Here is a 27,184-nt window from a genome sequence, read left to right as displayed (position 1 = left end):
TCTCCCTCAATTTCTTCCTTTCTAAACCATTTTCAGGATGGAAATGAATGCACATTCACTGGATGCATCAGTTACGAGTTCTCTCCCCTCTCCATCCAAAACTGGATCTTCTTACATTTGCTTTGTATTTAAAAATCTGATTTTCCTTAGCTAGACACAATGGAAGGGATAACAATTACCTGTAAGAAGATGCTAGACACCAAATACAAAAAAAAAGTATTTTAAAACAGTTATTTTAAAAAGCAGAATCTTTGGGGGAAAAAAACCACAACGGTGAGCTTGGTGACTATCGTGACAGCCTGGGCATGCTATGACAGCAGTGGGGCTAAGACGCCCCTCATTTGGGCAGCTCACAAAACCCTTTCAAGATTCCAGCAAGCAAATGGAGTGGGAGAAGTTACAGCCCAATATTCCCTAAGCCTCCAACCCAGGCCTCTCCACTCAAGTAGATTACATTATATTATATTAGGATAACCTCCTCCCCCGTCGCTTTATGCTAACACAAAGGTGCTTTTACTGCTACTCCTACAGAAACAGGGGAACAAGTACAGCGAAGTAAGTAATCCCATACTGTGTCAACACTGCCTTCTATGCAATATTACTGTTTCAGGAGAAATCATCCTTCCCCTCCATCAGCACAGCTACACAGCTAAACCTGTCAAACCCAGGCCATCAACTCCAGAATCTGAGGACGATGCTTTCACCTTGTCCCCACTTGCTGGCACTGGGAATCCTGGACTTCGTGTAACGGGCTCTAGGAGAGAAGTGTGCTGGATAGAGCAAGCTGTCTCCTGAAGTTTAAGAGGCTGTGCTTTTACCCTTTGGGGTCGATACCTGGGTCATTGGAAAGGGTTTAAGACCAGAGATTGCTCGTTGATCCCCTGCAGTTCTCACCAAGGACTTGCAATAACTGAACCCTTTCAAGATTTGAAGAAGAAAACTAGAAGTGGGATAACTGACAGACTAGAGTCTTCCTTTAGAAACCAAATCAGAAAGTAAAACATCCTAGCAAACTCTCCCACTGCCCTCAGTCGCAGTTAGCATTTGCTCTTCTTTAAGCTCCAGCTCCTAGAGTCAAGTGATAGCGCAAAAAGGAATGCTGAGAAAAACAAAGTGAATAAATACATCCCATAACCATAAGAGTCAACCCCCTCACTTCACCAAACCCTGATTTACTAACATTTTTTCCTATGTTTGAGGCTGTAAATAACAAACATCAGTTAATTTCAAATGACTGCTCGTGCCTAAGACCTGTTAAACTGGGAGTTAGGCACGTTTTTATTGAACTTAGGCTTGTCTTAGACTTCTTTGGCACACAAACACAAAAAATCCGGGCTGGTTTAAAGGAGTCTAACATTTTTACGGTCTAACATCTTTACAGCTTCTAACCTGTATGAAGCAGTCTGGAGCCACTCTTACCTGTGACTGATCAGCCAAGAACCAGCAAATGGTCTTGTTGAGAAGAGCTGCCCAGCAGATGAGCTGCAGGAAGCAGGTCAGGCAAAGCAGGCTTAGACAGGAAACTTAAAGCAGAGACAGAAATTTGGGCAGGGCAGAGAAGGGACGTCGGATGGCAGGAACTCTGTCAGTCATAAGACATGAAGCCGAAACCCCGAGCAGGTTTCTGCCTCTTTTATCAACCCTTCTTCAACTGCAGGGAAAAGGCTGAGTTGCTGCAAGCAGTATTTTTACTGTAATCAGAGATTGGGTACCGGGCTAGTCTGACCGTCAGTCTGACCCAGTAGGGATATTATGTTCTTAAATGGCCTGGGCACAATTTATGTACAGCCGTTCGGCGAGCCAGAGCGCGTGAATGTATTGTAAAACATGTTACATCAGAAAAGCCTCGCTCCCCATCCACAAGGAGAAAACTGACACCGTAAGTCACCATCCAGTTGGCTGGGGAAGAGGGAGGGATGGCACACGCATACATATAAACGGATTAGATCACAGCCTTACGGCTGCTCTAAAGTAATCGATTAAGATTTACTTCTAATATTCTTAAAATGCTTCTGGTTTTGAAATACAAGGCATGAAAGTGCCCCATTTTTCACGAGCTGAAGCCAAACGCGAAATAACAAAACAGTCTGGGCAGTTAACAGGCTACAAAACTCACCGCGATTTCCAGTCAGCGTTAGAGAGGCTCGCAGAGTAACACTGTGTACCCATTAGCTCCAAGTCCACAATTTGGCCAGAATTTGTTTTGCTGCATTACAGCCAAATCACTTTTTGTGTCTGTCTTCCTCCTACGTGGGATTGCCTTAGCAGAACAGGATGCCAACGCTGAAAGCACTGACTGTCTCCGACTTTACCATCTTTGATTAAGAAGGCCCTTTTATTGCAGGATCACTTAGACTTTACAGATAACTGTTGCTGCATTGAGATGAAGCTACTGGCAGGAAAAGCCTACAGCAACTCCGGGACGAGCAACCAGAATATTAAAGCTGCGCAAATGAGCTATTCCAGCATTCCAGCACAGCTAGAAGTTACTCGCCTAATATCAACTTTTTGCAGAAAATCACATCGACTGCTTCTTGTAGTCCCTACAGAAGACATAGAAAACAAAGTATTCCTCATTTCCTTACAAGAAATTCCCACTCAGGTTTGAACAAGTGGCAAGTGGGTTTCTAAAGGTTTCGCTTTAAATCCCTTCACCCTTTCCTTCCAGGGCAGAAATCCTCCCACAACTCAACGTTACCTCCTCATCCTTTTGCTGCGCTATTTTCAGCTTCTGCATTATCCTCCCAGCTTCTCATTTCCAGTCCTGCTCCCTCTCCACGTTCCCATCCCGGTTTTGGTTGCCTGTCCCACTGAGCGAGAGAAAGCCCGCGCTGCCTGATTAACGGGGGGCAAAGATTGCTCATCTGTCGCTCCCATGCCCACTTTTGGGGGGACCAGACCTGTAACAGCATCAAGAATCGGGTCGTGCACACAAACAGGCAAGAAATCCTCGTATTTTATCAAGGCTGGCCCATGGCCTGAAGGGTATCCTTTTCCACTTTGTTTTATTTACATCTAGCAGCCTTTGTGTTACACAGAAGGGTGAACAGCACTTATCACTCAACTCCTCTTTACCATTTTATATTTCCATTCTGCCTCCCTTTGTCTTTTTTCTAAATGGATGCCCCAATGCATATCAACTGACTGAGGATGTACTACCAGACCCCACCTTACGCTTTGTCTTCAGATGTGTGCAATTTAAATTTATTTTTTTGAGAGAGAAGCAAATTAAAATCTAATCCAGGACGTGGGACGTAAGTACCCAAGGATGTAACAACAGATGTTTCTAGTTTATCACACACATCATTCTGCTGCCTCCTTCCATTTTACAGAACTGAACAGCAACAGCACTTTGCGTTCACATCAACTTTTTCTAACTTACTAAACAAAGCTGAACGTCTCCAAAAAGGCCGGTAAGGGTTTCATTTTTTCGTTTCCAGCAGCAGTCACTCGAATGACGGAAGGTAAAGCTATTTATCACAGCATCACCAACACACACGGCAACAAACAAATGACCTGGCAATACAGAATTCAAGCGAAAACAGTGACAAAATGTTGGGGCCTCACTTCTCTCCTTGATTTACAGCGTGGCACATTCAACAATAGAGCGCTGGTAAATCATCGTGGTGAGGTATTTGTTTTAAGCTGGTACTAATTCTTCAGAAAGTACTTTTCTTCTTTAATAGATTTTCTTTAGGAAAAAGGGAAGCCCTGCAGCAGCTTCCAGCCAAACCCTGACGTGGTCCTTCAGCACAGGTCTGATGCTGTTGAGGAGGACAGGGAGACATCAGGAGCTTCACCCCGAACTGCTGCCTTTCTTCCTAACCGTGACCACTTACGCAGCGCCTGAGAACGCAGAGCAATAAGCAAACACTTAATTACCAGAGGAATTAAGGAGCTCTTTACAACGAGATTCATCACCACATCATCCCATCAATTTGAATAAAGTATAATAGAAAAATCTAAACAGACCACGATCTCTCATCTACTCCTATTCAATCTTCATTATAACTGCTCTAGGGCTTCAACAAGTGTTGTGGTTTAGGGACGGAAAATAAAAGTTTGAAAGACCTATTTTCTATCAGAGGAAAAACAGAACTGTGTCTGCCCGCCTCCTTAGCCTTGTGAACCTAAAGTGACCAAACCATTTGAACTTCTCTACCAGACACCCTCTGCATTAAAAAAATAAAAAAAACATACAGATGGAAATGTGCTGTGAAGTCCTTCAGAGAAAAAAAAAGACATTCAGCATGTATTCCATGCTGAAAGCCAGCTTAACATGTATTTCAGCTTGGTTACTAAAACTAGATTGCACTCACCATTAAAAAATGCTTGGAAAATATCTGTATTCATCTTAGATTTCATAAGGGAAGACAAAAAGAAAGATTTCTGAATTGCATTTTTAATTGACTTTTTTTCCAAGTGTTTGTCAAACATTTTGACAAACTACTCCAAAGCATAAGCTCGCTACAACGTGATTAAAAATGGCATGTAAATAGTTTAGCAGCAGATAGCTACTGCTGACTTGTGGGGAGGTTAGGGAGGAAGGGGAACATCAGCTCTGAAGGGGTGAAAGGTACGGCACAAACACCTGGAGGAAGCGGAGTCTCAACTGCTTAACCACTTTTTGCACATATAAGGAGTATTTTGTTCATTTCGATTTATTCATCTAATTCATTTCAATGCCTTGTTCATTCAAAAGCTGAATAACCAACTGGGAGTTTAGAAAAAAAAAGAGAGAAGCAGGAAGGCAGGAAGGCTTGTTTTCCCTCTTCTAATCTGCGAATAAAAACAAGGTGAGAGAATAAGATCCGTCAGCTTTCAAACCTTGAAGGACATGGTATCCAGACACAGTTCAGTTCATTAACTGCAGATAATGCTGTCTTTGTTTAACGAATCAGTTTCCAAATGTAAAACATTTCTGAGATGTTTTTGTCTTTTTTTTTTTTTTAACTGGCATTTTAAGATAGCAACATACAAAAACAAATTTCAGAACAGAGAGGGTTTTTTTTTTTCCTTACACTTTCAGTTCCAGGCCTCATCTACATAGAGCTCATTTGCTATTTCTAGAAAATGTAAATATTAAGAACTTAAATAAGGACTTGTTCAATTATGTACCTGCCTAAGGACACGTTCCTGCCCCACTTACCCTGCTAGTTCAGCATTACCTCTCCTGCCCAAAGAAATTAAGAAATTAACTTAAGGGCTATAATTGTTTGCAAATAAACATGCTTCAAATAGTTACCAGCCAATGAAAATCAACCTTTTAGGAAAATAATGAAAGTACAATCCCAAAACGAGATTAAAATCAATGATCTAAATCAAAGCTTCCCTCCTGCTGATGTAAATCAGGGTGATTTAAATCATCAGTTTTGATCAATTCACTCATTTGCATAACCTTGATCGCTTATCCCTTAAAATGTCATCTTGGGGCCAAAGTTAGTTGGATGTTCCTTGAAATCTCAATTCACCTACCGTAATACGGCTTTTTTGGTTTTATTGAAAAATTTATAAAATTAACCGTCTACTAATTCATTTCCATAACTGATGCCTAATCGTATTTGGGACGCTGGAGTGGTTTAGAAGACAAGTGAACGCACACCCTGCAGTAAGCCCAAGTAAAACTAGAAATATATTTAGAGCTGCCAGTGGCTCTGTAGATATCCTTACTGTCAACAAAGAAGCAAACATGCTGATGGGACAAACAAGTGTTTACAAGATCCCCTCAGCCCATCAATTACCTTTAATACAGTTGGGTAGCTGGGGGCTATCGATCTACAGTGGTAAATTTTCACAGCAGGCTGTTTTCCTGCATTGATCATCGGACCAAAGCATGGATTAACATAGCGTAGGCTCTGCTTCATTACAGAAAAACTGCCTTTTCGAAGGGCAACAAAACCGTTTGCCAGCACCCACCGATCTTTGGGCTCACGAAAGCTGGATTCTCCTTCCAGATCAACCTGGCTTGCTTCAGGGTTGCCTACATGAAGCATTTCTGATGCCACAGAACTACAGCATCACCGAATATCCCCAGCTGGAAGGGACCCACAAGGAGACCTGAGGCCAGCTCCTGGCTGCACACAGGACCACCCCGAAATCAAACCCTATTTCTGCAAGCGCTGCTCAACATGTCCTTAGATCTCCCCCAGCAGCGGTAATTTCTGCCCGGTTTCCTCAACCTTCAGGCTCTTTACCTGAACTTTCTGCTGATTCTGGTAGTGCCCACATCCTCTTGTGAATCGCCCTTCAGAACAACTCTACTCCAGGCTTTTACCTTCTTTCCTGCATCCTCTTATTCCCACAAAGAGGAGGTACAACAGGGGAACACCAGAGAAACTGGAAGGGGATCTCAGGATCATACAAATCCACTTAAGCAGTTAGCAAGTAGAGCAGGGACAGCAAAGGACCTGCTACCACAAATTCAGAGAATGCTTTGAATGCGTGACATTTTACACAAATTGCAGCTCTCAAAAACGGAGAGTAAACACTGAGGGCTTTTACCTTTTTTATTGGTATATAAAAAAAGGCAAGATTAACTCTGGAGTACGAAATAGAACTGTTTCTTTATGTTTTGGTGTTGTTTTGTTTTTAACCTGCAAACATTTTAAGGCAATAGCACATAGCTAATAACTACTGTGGTCATTTTGATCCAATTACAATACATTTTAGTTTAAAACACCACAGTACTTTAAAGATGAAATAGTGCTGCAACTTGTCTTGGTTAGAGAACGCACGGTCCTCTTTGTGCTTTTCCACGCAGGAGTCAAAGTGGATTTAGCAGGATTACACCAGCCTAATTCAGCATTTTGGGGGTCAGAGCTTAAATGGCATTTCTGACTCATGTACCCCCCCAAAAAAATGAAGGAAAAAGGAAGCTGTTCCCAGTAAACCCATGAAGCTATCGATCCTTGGATGCTTTGGGCTTTTGACTTCAAACTATGAGGGAAGGAATGAAAACCAAATGTTCTGCACTTTACTAAAAACAGTTTTACCTGAATCTATGCATTTGCAGTTTATGCATTTAAAACCAACCGGTAAAAAAAAAAAAGCAAACTGTGCTATGAAAAAGACCATTTCTAGATGGTACAACCCAGATCATACTGAAGGCCTGCTAGCTGTCTTCTGTTCTGCTTTTGGTTTCCCAGGCACTTAAAAAAAAAAAAAAAAAAGAGACAAACTTTATAAATATTAAATTGCTGGGCTGAGTCCTAGAATACCCTACCTGAACAAAGAAAAAACCCTACTGCAAATCCCCACACAGAGCAAAACACCATTCTTCTCCCCAGGTATTGTGAAAAGTAGACAAAGCTTGGCTCATTTTAGGAAGGAAAACAGTCCAGACATAGGAGTAGGAAAAGTTAGTGTTCTGAAAGGAGAGAAAAGGAAGCTGTTATGGCTGTGTACAGGCATTTCCTGCTTCAAGATTTGAGAATTTCACTCCTCAACACACCCAGAAATCCAGAGTTGCCATAAACTGATACCTAGATTTGTTTCCCAACTTTTTTTTTTTCCCCTCCATTCCTCACAATTTATTTTTAACTCCTGCACAGAAGCTGCATCTGTTGAGAATGCTCACTTTGCAGACCGAGCTCCTGCTCGTGCGATTGCAGGGCACCTTCCCTGCCTTGCCTTCAGCGGAGCTCAAACCATCCCTTATTCTAGGCACTAATTCCAACTTCAGCATTTCCATGCTGCGGCTCGGCCATCCTCTCAAGACCCACCGCTTTCAGTACGAGGATGTACTTTTGCCGTCTTTTAGGGCTCACGTGAGCTTGGAAGAAGGATCTGGTAGGAGTAGATGGTCTATGTTTACCTTGCATTTAAAGCCTTTAAAAGTTAAGAGTACTATGAACGATGCCAGGGCAAGCATTATCTGAAAAGATAAACAAGCTTAAAATAGCAGGCAGAGAGCCCCGCTACCCGGCGAGCATCCTGCCGTGAACGTATATCCTTCAAGAGAAGCAAATTTAGCAGTTCCTCCCCAACAATACTCAGAGACTCATCCTAAACACTGACAGGGATGGCACAAGAGGAAAACCAAACCAAAGCCCACCGTGGAACAGCTGAAGGACTTCGCGTCAACGTTCTCTTAAGAAGATTCCACTTGGGAGGATGGGAAATAAAAGCTTTCACATCACTTCCCAGCAGGAAATAAATCTACAGAGCGAGTAAGATACGTACACAGCAAACGTTTTACACTGGAAAAGGGCTATCAAGCCAGTGAACTAGTGGAAGTCACTTGGTGGGCACGGGGAACTAGTGCCCGATTAAACGGCAGCCCATCTTTCAAGCCGTCTCCTTGCCTGCAAGCACAAAAGCACAAACATTTTCTTTTTAACTCTGCTTATTTAGCTCAGTTCAATGACTACCGCTTTCAAAGTTGAGAAACCAGTTGGGAATTCAGACAGCAGGAAAAACAGTTTCTTGCTTTTAAATGAGGAATAAAACTGAAGCAAGCTGATGAGCTCTGCCAGCTCTATGTTTCTGAAGGGCACGGTAACCAGAAATTAAGTGAAATTTCCTTTTCACAGACAAGACTCACTGTATTTAATCAGTTTACTTTAAAAGAAAAACTGCATTTTGACATGACTGCAATAGCCATACTGCCAAGTAAAACTGCGCTTTCAATTGAATCCCAGTTGCCATCCACACGTTGCTTGACATGATTTCTAAACGAGAGTCAGCTGGGAAATATGCAGAGAATCAACTATTTTCTAATCCCACATGTAATAAATGTATAGGAAGCCAGGTAATCGCTTAGGTTTTCGTGACACCTGTTAGGAAAGTGAAAAGTTGCCAGCACAACCCTCTTTTTCTTTTACAATAATGAAGGACTACATGTGCAAAACAAAACTAAGTTCAATTATTCAGCCCACGGTTTCCTGCCTGCTATTGAAGGCGCTTTGATTTAAATCGATCCCCGCGCCGCAGTGCCAGCTCCGACAATCGACGCGCTGGGACAAACACGCGCCCTCTAAATCCACGCGTGGGTCTATCGGGGCAGGAGAGGGGCTGGGAGGTACCTCTTGGATCCTTCACCTACCTGGGAGGCAGCATTTTGCTGTTCGGATGAACAGCTTACAAATATTTACGCTCAGACACAGGGATACAGCCACCATCAACTTTACGGAGCGAAGCCAGATGTAAAGGCATTGCCTGCCTCCCGTGACACCGTCCTGCAGCACTGGAGGAACCCAAGCTTTTCTTGTGGTCAGCTTTCTACGCTTGGTGGAGATAAAACTAATGGATTTTGGCATTGGATTGACAACCATTTCTATGATACAAACTGGGTAAAAACCCATTAAATACATGAAATTCAAGCAAACAAGAGCAATCCTTCCCCTTTAGGGAGAAACACGCAAATAAAAGACACTAGAGCACCTCCTAAAAACAAAAATTTGAAGGGGCTGGAGCTGTCAGCCTTGGATCACACTGGACATAGAGGAAAGGCTCCAACAGGTCTAGTAAGTTGTTTACGAAGGATTAAACCGAGCTTTGAGCAGGCAAAGTTGGTCACTCCCATCCAGGGAGCAGCAAAAGCAGCATCAACAGCCTCAGGGCAGATTTATGCTCTGCCAAGAAGTTTTAGTCTGAATGAGGAGTAGGAGAAGACAACTGATGGGATTTCCTATCATACCCATTTCGTACCGAGCCGATTCGGGACACCAAGATAAGCGGTCAACCCTACCGCAAGCCAACGCTGAGCGCCAACGCTATCCAGCAACCGCTCCGGCCAACAAAGAGGATGAACGGCTTGAACTTTGGCCAACCCAACAGGCATTTCACAGCAAAGTTTGTTTTAAACCAAAGGAAAAGTACCTTGCAACCTTTTCACACCCCAAGAGTTGCGCTTGCTGGCAACGCCACAGTCAGCAGGGTTCGGATGCGACCGTCCCAGTAGCACCAGTGGCCAACAGTGCAAAGCCACGATGGTCTCAGGGATGTTCTCCACCCGCCTCGACTGCACGAATTGGAAGGGTTATACCAGACCTCAAAGCCACTCCAATAAATCTGCTCAACCGCACTGTCACCCTGCCTTAACTTGGTTCCCCGTCAACGTAAAGTTGTCCCTCCCCGCTCAGGAGCTCTGCAAGGCGCAGCAAGGTGCCACCCCTCGCTCGACCTCCAGCCACCACCACGCGTATAAATAAACGTGATTTATACACGGCTGTAATTTTGCACATTGTAAATTACCTACGGAGACGAGCATAAATTGCATGTACATGCAAATGCGCTCATGTGATTGTGTATTTATATGCACAATCCACCACTTGTGCTCCAAAGCTGAAAGTTTCTCCCAGCCATTCAATAAACCTTACAACCAGAACCAGACACACTTTGTTTTCTATAAAGTCTGCAACTAAACCTTAAAATAAATAATAAAAAGGTTATAATTCATCATCCTGACATCAAATCACCAGATTGCTATTTCAGTATATCAGAGTGATGGATACAGACGTGTTTTAAGTACAGTTTAGTCTGTGTTATTACCAGAGCATTTATTGTTGCCTTTAAGACAGTTTCCTTTCAGATGTTTCAAATAACATCAACACTAATTCTTCCCTCCACTGCCTGGATCCAAGTCCACTATTCAGAGAGGAGAAAAAAAAAAGAAAAAAAGAAAAAAAAAGTTTGTTTCCCCCCCCCCCACAAATCATGACTAAGCGACAGGACAGTGGATGCTCAAAACCAAGATTTCTTATTGTTCCGCACTTCTCTTTAATTTTGACTGGGGTCAGACAAAAGGTGCTACTTGTTCCTCAATGAAAATTCTGATCTGACATCAGATGCTATTCAGTAAATGACTACACACTCTCAGTTTTATATTTCAGCCATCGGAGCACATGGAAAGCTCTCGGTTCTCGTTGCGGCCCTAGGTGGTGGCAATACGCACCCCTTCACGGATGGCAGGTCCAGCGCAGCCGGGTTCACCCAAAGAGGATGGATGAAGTGCCGCCCAACCTGCGTGCTATCCACACCAGCTTCCCTTTGCCTAAGGCTAAAAGATCACGTTTCGTCCTCTCAGGAGGAAAAAAACAGTCCAGCTTTCTCAAAACAATTCCCTGGGCCACCTTGTATCCCGCTAACACAGATGCATGCAAGCGGCAGAGTGATAAAATCATTAACTCTTTCAGTAGAGCTTCTTCTTAGCTAAAAATATTGATTTAAAAGAACTGTTTCCCTTCAATTTATACTCCCCAGACAATGCTGGGAAGCACCAAGTCCCAAACATTTGGGTTTGCTGCAGTTATTTCCCGGGGCACCTCCTAATCCCCTGCAGGCCACCAGCTCCCCCTGACCCCCCATCGTTAAGTGCCCTTCTGCCAGCCACTTTTTCATGTCCTTTCTGTAAGAATACTACCACAGATTCTTCAGAGTATTTATAAATGGGACTCTTCTCATCAACCACACAAGCTAGGAAGCCCCCACCGTTTCTGCTGACTTCACTTCAGGTGTAAGCTCATACGCAAGAGGTCCCAGGTATGAGTCTGTAAATACAGATATACGTATTAACGAAGCACTCGATAAGCAATCGTGCAAAATGAGGCCTTAATTCCACCGAGCACGAAAGCACGAGAGTAACCCCAGGAAATGTGACTGTACATATTCCCACAAATAATCTCAGCCTGGGTCCTGACACTAATACAAGAACACAGCCATATGGAGCTTGAAATCTTCCCCCAGAGAAACAACTTTGCGAGAGCAGAACGAAGGAAATATAACGTGGAGAAAAACACCCTTGTAGCTTTGCTTGCTATTCAAACCAGGCTGATTAATCTTTAAGATCTAGCAGCTTTTCAGATTTTTGCCTTCCCTCCCTTCTCCTTCTTTTTAACAGGGCTTTAAAGTAACACCATACAGGGCTAAACTACATCCAGGACTTGCACACACCAACCCCATCAAGCACAAAAACAACAGATCACATAAAAAAACAGCCAACTAGGACGGGTCAGAAGTGGAATACAAGGCAAGGAAGATTTGGCACGTATGAATCTCAAAGAGATGCCTCCTTACGAGCAACCCCAGCCCTTCAGAATCCACACGGCTGCAAAGCTTTATACCTGCCTTCTTGAACTGGAACCATTGGCGTTCACACCTACAAGCTTTTCACTGAAAAACTGAGATCTTAGGTCCTGGCAAAACGTGAGATTGCTGGATAGTGTTGGTTCTCAAAGCTGACATGTTTGGAAAAGAAAAAAAACTAAAAATTTGATAAAAGATTCCAATATTGACAGCTTGCTTTCTTTCATGCTGCTCTGAAGTATGCGGCAAGGTGGGAAAGGAAGAGAAGAGGAAGTTATTCGGAGAAGAAATATGAATGAAGAGAATGCACTTGTCAGGAGATCGCTTCTGAAATACCTGGAGCGAGGGCAGCTTTGTTCTCAGCAAGGAGCAAACACACCGAAGACAAACCATCCCCTTCCTGGAACAGCCTCAAGTACCTACACTTACTTGAGAGGTGAAGAAAAACAGCAGAGAATCACACCACCATTCATCAGGGCGTCCGAGGCTGCTTTCCCATACCTTGAGTCCAACTGCACTATCTAAAGGCTGCCTGCCTTTGCTAGGACAAGAATACTTACATGAAATACATAGGTGCAATACATACATTCCACAAAAAAAAAAAAGTTTATACAGTAAGGAGAATGGATATTTGCTTTGATCTCAAGTTGCCCCATGAATTTTTAACGACAGCTGTAAAGCAGAAATCTTTGGACAGAAATCAGCAGCGGAATTCGAGCACTCTGCTCATTGCAGGTTACAAAAATCCATTGCCGATACGTTTGTATCAGAACTGCTCCCAACTCCACGCAAGGAGAAATGCAAATTTCATTCAGCATTGTATTTGCAGATTATTCTTTTCAGCCTACGGCTTTCCCTTGCCCTCTCCAAAACGGAGGGAGGAATGAACCGCTCAATCTGTTTTGTCATCTCTGCTCCTATTAGCGGAGATGATGCGAAGTTCAGGTATTGCTGTCCTCTCATTTCGTATTTCACTGCAAAGACGTCTTGATCTTTTTTTTTTCCTTCCCCTACAGAGAAAATGCTAAACTAAAAGTACAAAAGAAAACACTTTTCTACTACGCACCACAAATAAGACTACAGTTTCTAGTTCAAGTGCAAAGGGACAAAGATACCGAAATGTTTTTATATGCATACATTAAGATAAAAGCAGGAAAGATTAACATCTGGAGAATGATATTAACCCTTGTGCTTTCAGTGAGGCAACTGTGGGAACCTTCATTTGCAGTGCCTTCCCCCATTTAAAGAGCTAGCACTGCTATATGGTGTTTGGAGCTGTATAGTCACACATACCTGATACAAAACTCATGTTTTAGGTAAACTGAGAGGCTGTCGGGCTCCAAAACACTGAGGCTATTAAATAAATACCTAGGGAAAAAATAAAAATAAAAAGGTGAAAATCCTTGTTCAAGACTTGAACATCTCATAGAAAGATGATCGTAGTCAAAAAACAGTCTCATGTGGGAATTTAAAAGTTTTTTAGAAAACACAGTATGGAGAGATAGGAGGAGTGTGATCCAACAGTATTGGGGGCAGACAAGAACATGGACGACTGTGGTGCAATAAGATGAGCATGAAGAAGAAAAACTTCATGGGATCTAGAAGTGCATACACTGTAGACGGCTTGCAAGGTAGGGAAATGACAAACAGCAACCACACCACAACAAAAAGGTACCGACAAGAAGTGACAGCTTATAAAGGCATTTAATCTAAAATTTATTTATAATGATCAACAGGATCTGAACTCAGAGCACCTCGCTTCGCGAAGGCTGCCCAGCCTCCAGGTATGGGACGTTAAATAGGTGGCAAGGACCGCAGGGGTCACAGCTCGGGGTGGCCACTTGTCCAGACAAATGGGCTATTAAGGATTTAACTAGCATACACCCCTTTTAGCTGGAGAAGGTGGGATGCAAAAGCTACACTGAAAGCCTGAACCATGCTGTGAGGATATCTGCAAGTACACACAGGCTTCGGTGCTGGCCCTGTTCTGGAAGTCTGTCCTCAGCATCCACAGGTGTGAGAGAGAAGCAAACTCCTGATGTGACCAGCACAGCCTTTCATTTATCAACCCAATTTTAACTGAACTGACCCTCCATGTTGTTGTATTTTGCAACTCTTACATAAATCCTATCACACAGCTGCCTATATTCAGGGGCAGAAATTAGCATAGCCCTGTCATCACCCAGATCGGGGCCTGGCTTAAAGCAATGCCTTAGAGACACACATAAACCCTTATTTTTAGAAGTACCACATGCATGCAGCACTGCAGCAAAGCAGGAACCTCACTGAGGTCACAATTTAAGAGCCTACCATGTAAAACACCAGTTAAACCCTGTTTAACTGGGTTTAACTGGGCTTCTAAGCTTCCCTTGTGCCAGCCATGGCGTTAAATCCAGCAGGGCACACATCTGTAAGAGCTATAAAAGACTTCAAAAGGTTCACCTTTCAAAAGCAAGGAGGGAAAGAGAACAGGGGACAGGATGAGAAGTGCAAGGATTTATCCATACGAAACAATTACTTTCATTTCCCCATTTGAACACATTGCTGAAGTGCTGAGGTGGGAAGGCACCTCTCAGGCCCCGTTCCCCACGCATGCAGTTTTCCAGTGCAACTGGCTCAAAAATAAATGCACAGGCACATGATGACCCATGTGGATTTTGGCTGGTTCTGGTGCAACAAATGGACTGGAAAACCACCTTTGAAGACAACCTTTCTCAGGGCTGTGAGGTAGAGACATGCACTTTTTGGCCTGGTGGCTTCAGGAACCTGAGAGAACATCGCTAAATTAATTTTGATCTGTGGTTGACTAAGGCATGAGCTAAAAAGTTAGTTAAAATGGGTTAAGCTAAGCTTTCAATTGGAAACTGTGACTGCAAAAAGCTTAAGAACTGGTAAGGAAAAAGATCAACAGGATGGGCGAGAAAGAATCCAGATACAGCAGAAAACATTAATTGCAGCACCCCTGCTTTCTGGGCACTGCCGTCACGGACCAAGGCTCTCCTCAGGGGCTCTAAGCACACTGAGCTCAGCCCCAGCTCACCCGAAACAACACAGGAGGGTTTGGGAGAAAGCACTGTCACACAATCACACCTCAGAAGTCACCGCCCATAACCCCTTCCTTTAATATTTACGAAAAAAATTACACTTGCAGCCAAAATGTGCTGATAGTACTGCAAAGCGGGCATGGCCCTGAGCCTGCAGTCTTCTCTCAGAAATAATTTCCATCAGAAAACTGAAGGGGAGTTCTGCTCAGTCAGTAAATGGGGGACATTTAACACATGCTGTTAATGAGAAGGCCGGCGTTAGGGACTTTGAGGGTAGGCAAGGAGACCAAAAGCACTTAAATCCCACCACGGAGCGGTTTCCTACCCCCAGGAGACCACCACAAGCCCTGTCCAAGCCACCACTACCACGAAGGGCAGGAGGAAGGCTGCACGTAGGAAACTGTCTCATCAAATAACTGGAGGAAGGGCCAGCAGCTCCTTTGGAAAGGAGACAGCAAAAGGCTGTCAAAAAGCAAACACAATGGAGAATTAAGTATGAAAGGACCTAGAACTCTGCTCACCTGTTAATTAAAAAAAGGAAATTTCCTTGGTATAATTCCAGTTCAGTTCTTGTGAAAACCAGAGAGCACTCCCCCTGCCTCTAACACTCATTATATCTTGTTTTAAGGACTCACCTTCAAAAAGCACTGAAATATAATGGAAGTTACAGATACTCAGCACTAGTTTTATTCCACACTCATAGATGTGAGCTCACATAAAACACACAAGAGCCTTCGTCAATTCACTGTTTTAATAGGTTTGAAAAAATCACAGGAAAAGTAAGTAGTAAACTAACTAAAACTTTGACAGTGTAAAGGAGAGCTCTTTGAAGGCAGCTTTGGAGGGTTTAAAGAGGTAAAGCTTTGTGTTTCTGTTAGCTGGTTGTCCACAGGGTAAGAGGCAGAACACAGCTCTGATGTGCAAGCAAGACAGGCAAGGTCAGGGACAGTCACACTTCAGCTTTTGCTTCTCCCTTTCCATGAAAATGGCAACACTGGAAACTAAACACTCCTTAAACTTCATTTCTGCTGCCATGTAACTCGTGCATTTCATGAGGGCCAAAAAAAAAAAAAAAAAAAGTCTTCTCCAGCCTACTTTTCCCACACTGTTTAGCAAAATAGGGAGTAAAAAGATCTTCAGGAAAAATCAGGATTTGTAGGCATCCTACCATGGCTGGAAGATCCACAGCCTCTCAGAAAGAGTTCTTTCCTCACAGTGCGCACAAGCCATCGATAAAGGGATCCACAAAAAAAATAGCATGATGGACAGGGAGCCATCCGAAGCAGAAAACAGATAACAGAAAGGAGAATCAAAGGCTTCAAATCCACCTTTCTGAAGCGAGGTTCCTCAGTGTGGGCTGAAGGGAGGCAGCTCCATCGCATCAGAGCTGTAAGACTTGTAATATCCCAGCTGCAGCGAGGTGCTGAGTCCTTCAAGGAAGAGGAGAAGCAGAGATGGCCACCACTGCTTCCTGGTCGCTGCCCTCCTGTCAGCTCGCAAATCAAACACTTGCAAATTACGAGGCACATGGAAATCACTTGTGGCTTCAATCTGCCCCAGACATCTAACACTGCGTGCCCTATCCCACCCAAGAAGCGACCAGATGCTCCATTTTTAGGAAACAGGAGTTTCTCCCCCTGAGACCTGCATTTTTACACTGAATTGAATTGAAAAGACTGGAGATAACTTCACACTCCAGCAAGGCAAAGGCCTGAAAACAGCGTACCTGCACCTCAGCTGGGACTGCTGGTCATTAGCCAGGTTGTTTATAAAACAATTGGAAAATGCCAGCTTTTATATATTATAGTTTTAATAGTCTTGAATGGTACATCCTATGCGCTGCGTGCATAAAGAGGGTATGGAAACACGGTCTGCATTTAAAAGTGATTTAGTGAAAACAAATGAATTATCTTTATTAAGTGCACTGAACCTTGCTGTGTCCTCCACTGAAAGGTTTTTGTATTTGTGAATCCATTTCGCATTGTCCCCCCCTCCCTTACATTAGGATAGGGAAACGAGCATTTCTGCATCTACAAAATCATTTGGGATCTGAATTAGTTCAGTTCACAGACCACTTATCTGAATATACTGAAATGAGGAAAACATTCTCTCTGCACTGTCAGAAGGTGGCTTACTACTTCTTCAGTCTGGTTCCATGTGCTCAGCCAGCAGTGACCACCACCACTTCGCTGGTTTGGCTTTATTTGAGATCCTGGAGGTACAAATACACTGCCTAGATTCCGTTCAAATCCGCTGCAAGAAGTGCAGGCATTGCATTAGATGTCAGCTATATAAGTACCTTACACATATATAAAGTTTAACCTATTAAAATTAAAATATATATATTAAAAAGACAATTCTTGAATCCAGGTTACAAACACAGGTTTAAAAGAGAGCAAGTGCAATTGCAAAGAGAGGGTGGAGATGCTTCACTACCGTTTTATTAGCTAGCTTAACCAACAAACTACTTTTACACTTATCAAAGATAGATGCATCCGTTTGCTATTAAACGGATCTGGATCTGTTCTCTGCAAACTAGGCATAGCTTCCAGGCTCCAGATAAGCGGCGAATTTGGCCCTTCAGGGTCCTGAAGTGTCTGAGCAGAGGAATTTTAACACCTCCTTGGAGCTGTATTTAAGCTGATCATCAGGGGAAACAGCCACAATCTAAATGGATGTCTTGGTGGGCAGTAAGCTCTGTGGAGGTGAAGAGCTGTCTCCTGCCTGCGTGCTTGTACCGTGCTTAGCACCTTGGGGCCCCAGCTCGGGCAACGCTCTTCAACTGCAATCACGTCACTCTAATCTTCATCTCGAGTATTTTATCAGCGATTTACGAGCAGGCTTAACCCACGTAAGCAATCAAATATGAAGACCTAAAAAACTGGATCCCAGTTTTCCAGTTATAGGAGCCTTGGGGCGGGCGGGGAATACCTCAAGAAATTACACGTTCCAAACCCAAAATTTTACACGGAGGAAGGGGAGGTTGGAAGGAGAGGAAAGAGATGAGCTTCCCATAGCACCGCAATGCCACAGGAAAGCGCCACGTTTAATGTAATCAAGCTCTACATTGCAGCCATATGGAAACAATTTCAGTCAATAAACAACTCCTGCAAGAAGACAGCAGAGGAACAGAAAAATCAGATACCGATTTAGCTAGGAGGCAGGAAAGCCATTGGCTGAGCTCAGAGGCTCGCACTGTAAGAAATATTTATGTCCAACAAAACAGCATACATTTTGGAGTCTGTGTTATTTGTCTTAGACATCCACTGTGCCACACCTCAGATTTCAGGCAGTAGAAACAGCATTTTTTCCCTTTTCCACAGTACCTTTTCCAGCCTCCCAAATCCTCTGCTTCAGTTCTGTTCCCTTTCTTCCCCCCTTCCAAATCTTTTTTCAAAGCCTATCTCTCTGGCAGGTTTCCCACTCGATAGCCAGAAAGGAAGCAGACGTCCCAAACTTCAGATACGCGCCTGACCCCTTGGCATTTTATCTGACTGGAATTTGCAGGTTTCAAAACAGGCACTTTCTCATGGAGCAAATCCTTTCAAACACCTACCTTAAAAAAAAAAGACAAAAAACTAACCTACATCATTTCTTACAGACAAAGGCATTTAAAGCAGGTTTGGTTTCAGGATCCTAAAAAGCAACATGATAAATACTGCCTAACAGAAAGAGACATCCGTGTACACTACAACATGGAGGGAGTAAAGAATCAGTTTGGGAAAGGAAAAGGGGAATTCAAGGGAACAGCCAGCAAGTGAGAAGGCAAGTTGCTATGAGTAACACAGAATTTACCTGAGTGTGCCAGAGGACTGACACCAATATTTATCAGAATTATGCCCGTGGAACAAACCGAAGGATAATTCATAAGTGTTGCCCCAAGTAGCCACTTGTAAAGGTTAGGAAGGTCTTCACTTCCACAATGCTGTGCAATCTGCCAACAGATACACCACAGCCTCCCCAAAAGCATTGCACTTGGGGACATCCAGCAATAAACCATCTTAAGATGTTCCTCTTACTAACCAAAGTGCCAGACTGAAGACCTAGAAATTTATATAAATACTTCAAAAAAAAAAGCAGAAACTTTCTAATGGAAGAACTGTGAGCAGATCTCCACTAGACTGGGGCAACAGATTTTCATCACGCGAACTACCTTCGAATTATCAGTAATGGGAGATGAGTTCCAGCAAATCCTTTAAGAGGGAGCTATTTTAAATCAGCTAGAAAACAAGCACTGACTTTTTGCAGTCTTGTAGCTTTTCTCCTTTTTTAACCGAGGGACTCTGGATCCATGCTGGGTGGATGTTCGTGTTATAGCAGTGCTCAGAAAGGGGATAGAGCAAATCTGGAGTGGTCAGCTGGGTACCAGTCCAAGCAAACCAACATAAAACGAGATTATCCCAGTAAAGAATTAGAGAACAGGGGCACCAGTAGTGCCAGTCAACGTGTTTTAATGGGAAAAGGTCTCGATGAAGGGCTACCTTCATTCTCTGAGATTACAAATGTAGCCTAGCAGAAGACAGTACAGGCACAGGGCGTACCTTGGTTCGAGTGGAAATCCACATCGGCTGCTCCGTATCGACTGGTGCTTTCTGAGAGCTGTCAGTTAGCCAGTTCTTAATCTACTTCCTGGTATTGCATCATGCTAATTTTTTTTTTTGTCACTAAATTTAAGGTCTGATGCAGTTCAACATTTTTATCACTGCAGATAAAAATCTGTGACTGACACCACGACTATTGGAACAGCATGTTATTGTGAGGAGAGGGCAGCAAAAGGAGCCTGAAAATCTGGCTTAACTGCGCTCAGGAAAAGCAAAACACAGCTGAAAACAAATTTATAACCTAAGAAATGCAAACCATAACTACCAAGGGGCAGACTTTACTAGGAAGAACCTCAGTGTGAGAGCAGGCTCACGAAGAGGATTTCCCTATGCAAAAGGGGTACCACGAACCTTTTAAATAGCTGCATAGCAAAAGAGGTCATCGCACCTTGGTAGTCGGCGTGGATAAGATGCAGGCTGGAACATTTACCATTTTTGGTTGCCACGATGTTAAAAATAAACGGAGACCATGAAGAATCACCGGATGATCTGAGTGCTGGAGAAAATGCCTCAGAGTGAGACTTAAAAGCTCAACTCTGCTTCCTTATCAATCGAGTAACTTGATTACAGAGTGTAAGTACCTCCATGGCAAGAAAGTAGGGGATACTAAAGGGCTCTAATCTTGTCAGGAAAGTCGTAACAAGAACCAGCGGCAGAAGTTAGACAAATTCAAATTAGGAATCAGCCACTTACTTTTAACAGTGAGATGGCACAAACTACCAGAAGTGATGAGTCTGAAATTACCAATCACGGACACTCAGGGCTGGAAAGCTTTCAAATTGTTTTTAGCCAAACACCAGTTACTGGTCTCAGTTTCAGGGTAAATGATTAAAATTTAAAGACTCGTGATATAAAGCATATAAAACATATCAGACAAGACGATTTAATTGCCTGTTCTCGCCTTAAATTTTATGAATCTCCAATATGTTAACATCATTCTACTTCTATGGGTGAGGAAATTAAAGAGGGAGGAATAAGTTTCAAGTTCAGCAAGTTCCCTCTTTCTCAGATTGCTGTTCTTATCGCTACACAGCACTGCTCCATCGAGCAGACGGAGCCCCCACGAAATGCAAACAGCCGGAGAAAAAATGAGCATGGCGTCTGGAAACAATGCATAGTACAACTTAGCTGAGAAAACTGGTGATGAACTACTTACCTCTCCCATCTGTGGCATGAAAAAAAGTTAGTATTAGCTGAAATAACATGTTCTTATTCTGTGTAAATACACTTATGTTATTCATGTTTATGCTATCGAGAGCAGCACGCACTAACACCCGGCCAAGAATCCTCAAATATTTTACAAACATGAAAACATCTCAACAGCCCTGAAAGGATTATATTCATATTACACGCTGGTACATAGGCAAGTCAAGAAGTTTGCCCTGGGTCATAAAATAAGACTTATGGCAGAGCCTAGGAATGAGAGCCCAGTGAGATCTCCCTGCTAGGAAGAACTTTCCTTTTCAACACTGGAGTGCTACTTACACGTCAGAGCTGCTGCATCCCAGTTGCTCAAACTCCAGAGCCCTGCCAGTTAAATCACAAAGAGATTGCTAGTGAAAGCTGACATTGTAATCAGAGAATCTGATCATGGCAGAGAAAGTGTCCAAAATAAAGGTCAGAATAAATATCCAAGGAGAAACAGCGCTTGTATTTTATGAACTAACTAAATGCTTTCTGCTTCCATTAGTATTACAGTACCACTGAAGAACAAAAAGCAGATTCAGGGCTTGCTTCAGAGCTCATAAGAAATGGGCAGTTCAAAATGCAGGAAATGACTATATGCTACACTTCCTAATTGATAGGACATAGGCTTATCAGAGGAATAAAACTGGCCGTTCACAATGCTCGCTGAAAAATAGCCCACAGCATTGTTTCGGCAGCAGGAGTTGTTTTATTGACCAACTTACGAGTCAGTGGCATGTTTTCAGAAAGTGAAAAGAAAACACGGCTTCTTAAATAAGAAGTTCAAAAGTGGGGAGGAAACCAATGCCAGGAATTTAAGGCAAGCAAGATTCAGCTGGGGGTATTGAGAACCAAACATCATTAATATATTTTGCATGCCTGGCTTGCAAATTACTTCCTTAGCCCAATATTAATACCTCATCTACCACCACGGCAGTGAATAGGATTCCTATAAATTTAATCTAGCCTACACAAACCCCTTGCATGTACAGAGAACAAAAGAATACCTCCTTCATGTATGAAGCAGGTAATAAAGTTTGTTTTCCTCCAGCTGCAAAAGGTTCTTATGTAGATCTGAAAACACTCATCCCACCAGGCAACTGGAAGCAAGCGCTTGCCAGCATGCTGCAGACACACACACGAAGCTAGGTCTCTGTCAAGTCACACACAGAAGTCTTTTGGTGTATGTGCGTACGTAAAACCTGATGAAGGACTACGCTTGCTGGCACGTTTCAGGCCAGCAACTGCACTAAAACCACCGTGAAATGCTGAAGCAAACACTCATCCAGAAACTCTGTAGGAGAAGGAGTTAACTGCCCTTCCCTCCATTCTGGGTGGCTGCACCGGAAAGATAAAGCAGAATACGCTCTGTCAGAAGCACTCCCCTACAGCAGTTCCCAGTTCGAAGAGCAGCCCAACTTCAGACTCGGCATGCAGCTTTGATTAAGAACTGGGAAAGGGAAATCTGCACACGACCAAGTGGAGTAACCAGCCCCAGAGTATGTTTTGTAATTTGTAAAATTAAAAAAAAAAAAGGCACACCAAAACAGTAATTGTTCAGCCTTTTGGTGTCTCTGTTAGCATGGTGCTGAACCACAACTGGAACAATGGTGCATGGGTAACCCTGAGATAGATCTGAAGTCCGACACTGAAAAACTCCTATTAAAGCAGAAGAAAAGCAACGCAAGAAAAAGGGGCCTCGTGAGAAAACGCATCCCAGTGGTTCTTCTGGTCTGATATTTTTCCCCCTTTCTAAAGCAATAAACTTGAGACAATAAGCGAGGATGACAAGTGTCAAACCACAGAAGTCACTGCAACATGGGAAATCCTCCCATCACTGTAAAAAAAAAAAAACAAGAAAACATCTCATTGACTCAGGTATTCTTATTGAGCACATTAGAAGACCAGGCCATAAATTCTGTGTATGGTTAACGTGTTAATATATCACAGGTGTAAGTGTGCAATAGGTGGGGAACAGAGGTAGCTGTGTACAACTGTCACTCACTATCTGACCTTGAGTGAGTCACTTGGCCCTCGTGCCTCAGTTTCTCTATTTTTAAAACACTGATAGCCCTGTAAAGCACTAAAAGATTTACAAATGAAGGTACAAAGTATTATTTTATCGCCGAGTAGTAAAGGAGAAGGACAGTGGCTCAGCCGTAATGAATCAATCTGAAACATCAGAGCCCTACTCCACCAGCACACCACACAAGTTGCGGCCATAAATCGATCACTTCTGATTAGGTTAGGCTTTACGATGCAGTAATTGTGATAGCAGCAGTTTCATAACTGTGAAACGAGCACTTTGCTCAGCAGCACATTATGCAGGAAGCCTGCATGAACAACGACCTTTTTGGTCAGCCCGAAACGGCACCGAACAGAGGCATCCCAAACACAATAGACATTTTTGTAAGGTTATCTATCATAGAAGCTTCTCTACCTGCTTTTATGGTCCCAGGCGAGCGGGAAGGAAATCAAACAATGCCATTTTTAAGAAAGACCAGATTTCAAGCTCGTATCTCTCTTTTCAGCAGGGGCAACGCAAAAAAAAGAGATGTTTTTCAGAGTTGCAAGATGAAATTTTCAGTTGGCCAGCAACTCTCTGCTCCTTTCTGTGGACCACGACTGCCTCAATACATAAGAGCATTTTTTGTGCCAGCTTGCAATGAAGACCACATAGTTAATAGTTTGCAACCTCCTTTCCCCCAGAAGATCTTCAGTGTTGAGTAAGAAAATTCCTCACATGATTTCAATGAGAGGGTTCACTTGTCAGAGGCTGCTTCGAGATAGTATCATATGTCAGGGAGGTGCTGCTCAGAGGAAGCTTTCCAACCCTGCACTTTCAAGGCTCAACTGAAAGAGAAAAAAAACACTTTGGGCTATAAAGTTGGAAACTGGAAGAAAGAAAAATAATCTCTAGATGTTATTTTTAAAACGTGGAAGCGAGCCAATTAATGAGGGGAGGAAGAAAAACTCCGATTAGAGCCCTGACAAACTCTGCTGATCACAGAGCGATTACCAGCTCTGCTGCAGACTCCGTGTAGGAACCTGAGCAAGTTAATCCCTCTACACCTTAGTTTGCCACCTGCAAAATGAAAAATAACACTTTCTTTTCATATCCTGTTATTCCTGCTTGCTTTGTTTCCCAAATTAAAAGCACTTGTCCAAACACTTACCTTTAGCATTCACGCTGGAAATTGCGTTCATAGCTAACATTCAATCAGTTTGCATGGCTGAGTGTTCAAATACAAACTCTTAGTATACTTGGCTAGCCAGCTGCCCTAATCTCTGTACGTTGCAGAAGGGAGCTTTATGCAATACAGCAATATCTGAATGCTAACCTACAGTTTGTTAGTAATCTAATATATAAAGAACGGCTTTAGGGATATGAGTTCACCAAAAACGATCTATTTCTCCTCATTATCTCCTAAAAATCCCACTATAACCATGACATTGGTCTCACTTCATTGATAATCCACAAGATAATATTATCAGCATAGGTATAATTAAAGGGGCAATCCCACGAGGACCTGCATGCAGATCCAATGCCTGCTCCATTAAAATCAGTATGAAGTGAAATCGACTTCAGTGACTTTAGAAGTGCCAAAGCTGCATGAAGTCATCAGGAGGAGAAACAAAGGCATGCTAGGAACCTTAAGTTGACAGCACCCCTTCAAGTGCTTGATTTCAAAACCTGAACTCTGCAGAAGATGAAAAATATTTGCCACAGATCCCAGAGCTGCCAGGTGAAATTCCGTGCTGCCCCTGAAAGCTCAGCACAGAAATCGCCGTAAAGCAGAAGTTGCTTTCTTCAGATTCAAACGTGCTGTCATTTCATGCAGATCTGTTTAGCCTCTAACACACACAACCAAACGTCTTCAGAGATGCCTTCATGAAAGAGACAGTACAGGATTTTTCACTTCCCAAGTTTTAGGTTCATCAGTTCTTGCAGTTCCCCTCCCAAACACCATATCCTAAAGACCCAAACTGCATCGCTGACATTCAACAAAGCGCAGTCCCAAAAGTTAATGCCAGGACAACTCTGGAAATTCACGCTTATTATAAATAAAATTCAAAACAAAAAGCAAATGACAGAACTCCATCATCTTCCCGGCTCCAGATACCAAGGAGAAAACACGTCAGACACTTGCATAAACTTACAGATTATCACTATAAAGTAAATGCTTCCTAATAATTTAACTTTCCAAACACTGGACAGCCATGAACTTTCAAAGGGATGTTAAAAGAGACCACTAAGATCCACACAGAAACAACAACCTGAGAAGTAAGCTTTCTGCAGCAAACACTGGTTACTAATTCCGCGGAATTACCAGATCGCACTACTAGAGAGACGCCCGTTTTCTAGAAAGGTCAACAAAATAGAAAGGAATTGCTCCTGACTGCTCAATAGAGTAGGTACAGAGATAAGCAGGCCTCATCCACCCAGGATCTGCTTGAAGATTTCCTTACCACTCTTTGAAAAGCCTGCAGTTTCACCTACGGGAGCACTCCTGTAACACAGCTGGCAGTCTGCATACCACAATGTCGTCTAGACCTGCTCGGAACGGAGTTGGATGACACAGGAGTAAAAATGCTGATGCCTGTTCGGGTGCTTGCACTGGTGCTAAAGGAACGATAGGAGGAACAGAGTGAAACACAAGTTCCTTGTTCCCAGCCTCATGCCCAGGCTCGTCAGACAATTCTGTCAACCCTACAGAAAAAGTTGTGGCTGTCATGGGGCTACAGAATAATCACATAAGGGGGAAGAGCGTTCCCAAAGCCCAGTTTTCAGATATCAAACCCTGCTCTTTCACTGAGCTCGGTGCTCCTACAGCATGCAGATAACAAATGCACCCCTGCACTATAATATTCTATCCGTTTCCCACTTCTCTCCTACTTCCCTCCCCCCATCTGTATGTCAGAAATGTTTTCTTAGCAATTTGGAAGAGAAATGGCAAAAAGGGAGACGCAAAACACAGAAATAAATTAAGTTTGATCTCTGCTGTTGAAGGATTTGGCCCTAGCATGATGGGAGAAAAAAAAAATCTTAAGAGTGATAAATCCATATATACCTACTCCAAACTACACCCGACATCCCAAGGGACGCGGTATAATGGTAAATAAATATAGATGCAGTTCCTACTAATGAGGCAGGGTACAGCAAGGCCAAAGAAAATGCAATCATCTCGGGGAAAAAAACTGCACAGGACTCCTCCTCTCCCATCCATGGAGGAAATCAAATGCCAGCTGCACCATCCCAGGAAGGAAGCAGAGCCTGTACCTGATGAGCCCTGCAGAAATGAGCTAGTCATATCACGGGACACAAGCAGGCACTTCAGGGTTTTGCGAGCCCACAAACCGTCTGCACAGCACCATTCCTTTCTCCAGCACACTATATTTTACACGCTATCCTTCATGCAAATGGCAGTTTTTTCCGCCAGTTTCCTTTCCCTCCGTCCCCGTTTAGTTTGGAGCAGGGGCACGTAGCTAGCGTCTGTCAGACCTGCTCCGGCAGCCTTCTCCAGCGGGTGCCCTGGCCAGCAGCTTCATGCTTTCCTCCCTACAAAGTTTAAATCCTTCCAGCTTTAGTTCACGTGCATTTCGTACTTAAAGCCACTTATCTGTTCTCCCAACGTTACACGAGCACGAGGACAAATTCAGATACACCCGACTCCACGGACGAGCGGCAAACATGCTTACAATCTTCATTTCCTCTTCCTTCTTCCCTCCCCACCCCCAGAAAAAAAAACAGTTTTTGTCCCCAACAAGAAGGGACTAGGAAAAAACAGCACACATGACCGAGGCTTTTCTCAGACCTATTGCAAAGGGGAAAAAAAAAAAAAAAAATGCTCGCGAAGAAGTGCTCTGCAAACATACCATGAGACACTCTTAGAACAACTGAAAAAAAAAACATCAGACAAAACCGGGGTTGAAGAACTCAGCTCAGCCTGTCTCGCAGACGTATTCTGCACCAAAAAACACACAAGTCTCGGGTTGTTTTAACCCCAAAACCGAGGGGAACGGGTCAGCAGCATTCCCTGCCCCTTCCTCCGACCGGTCCTGGGGGGCAAAGGCGCCGTTCTTTGGGAAAAAAGACCCCGGGCAGAGGCAGAGAAGCTCCAAGCCTCCTCTCCCCCACCTCCTCCCGAGAAGTACCGACCAAACAAGCCGTGACACCCCACCCAAGCTCTTCGCACACATTTGGGGAACGATTTCCCTCGGGGTCCCCCCTCCTTCCCCCCCCGTTCAACTCCCCAGCAGCCAGAGCCCTTCGGACCCAGCCCAGGTCCCCCCAAGACCCCCTGGAATCCCCCCCAGCGGGGTGACATC

General features: G+C 43.5%; 1 protein-coding gene across 18 annotated transcripts in view; it reads right to left on the bottom strand.

The window, feature by feature from the left end:
* Window positions 1–27,184, bottom strand: part of HMBOX1 (homeobox containing 1) — a 107,722-nt gene that overhangs the window by 79,153 nt on the left and 1,385 nt on the right. Inside the window, exon 2 of one of the 18 annotated variants that reach the window (XM_040550544.1) lies at window positions 13,318–13,392. The exons of 15 other annotated variants lie outside the window; for them this stretch is intronic. The gene's annotated coding sequence lies outside the window, so the exon portion shown is untranslated. Of the gene's footprint in view, window positions 1–13,317; window positions 13,393–25,324; window positions 25,856–27,184 lie in introns of those variants that run through there. 2 more of the 18 variants (XM_040550545.1, XM_040550553.1) reach the window with 2 other exon arrangements.

Source organism: Cygnus olor, chromosome 3 (genome assembly GCF_009769625.2).
Source record: "Cygnus olor isolate bCygOlo1 chromosome 3, bCygOlo1.pri.v2, whole genome shotgun sequence".
Lineage (NCBI taxonomy): Eukaryota > Metazoa > Chordata > Aves > Anseriformes > Anatidae > Cygnus > Cygnus olor.
This window is presented reverse-complemented; position numbering and strand designations above follow the sequence as displayed.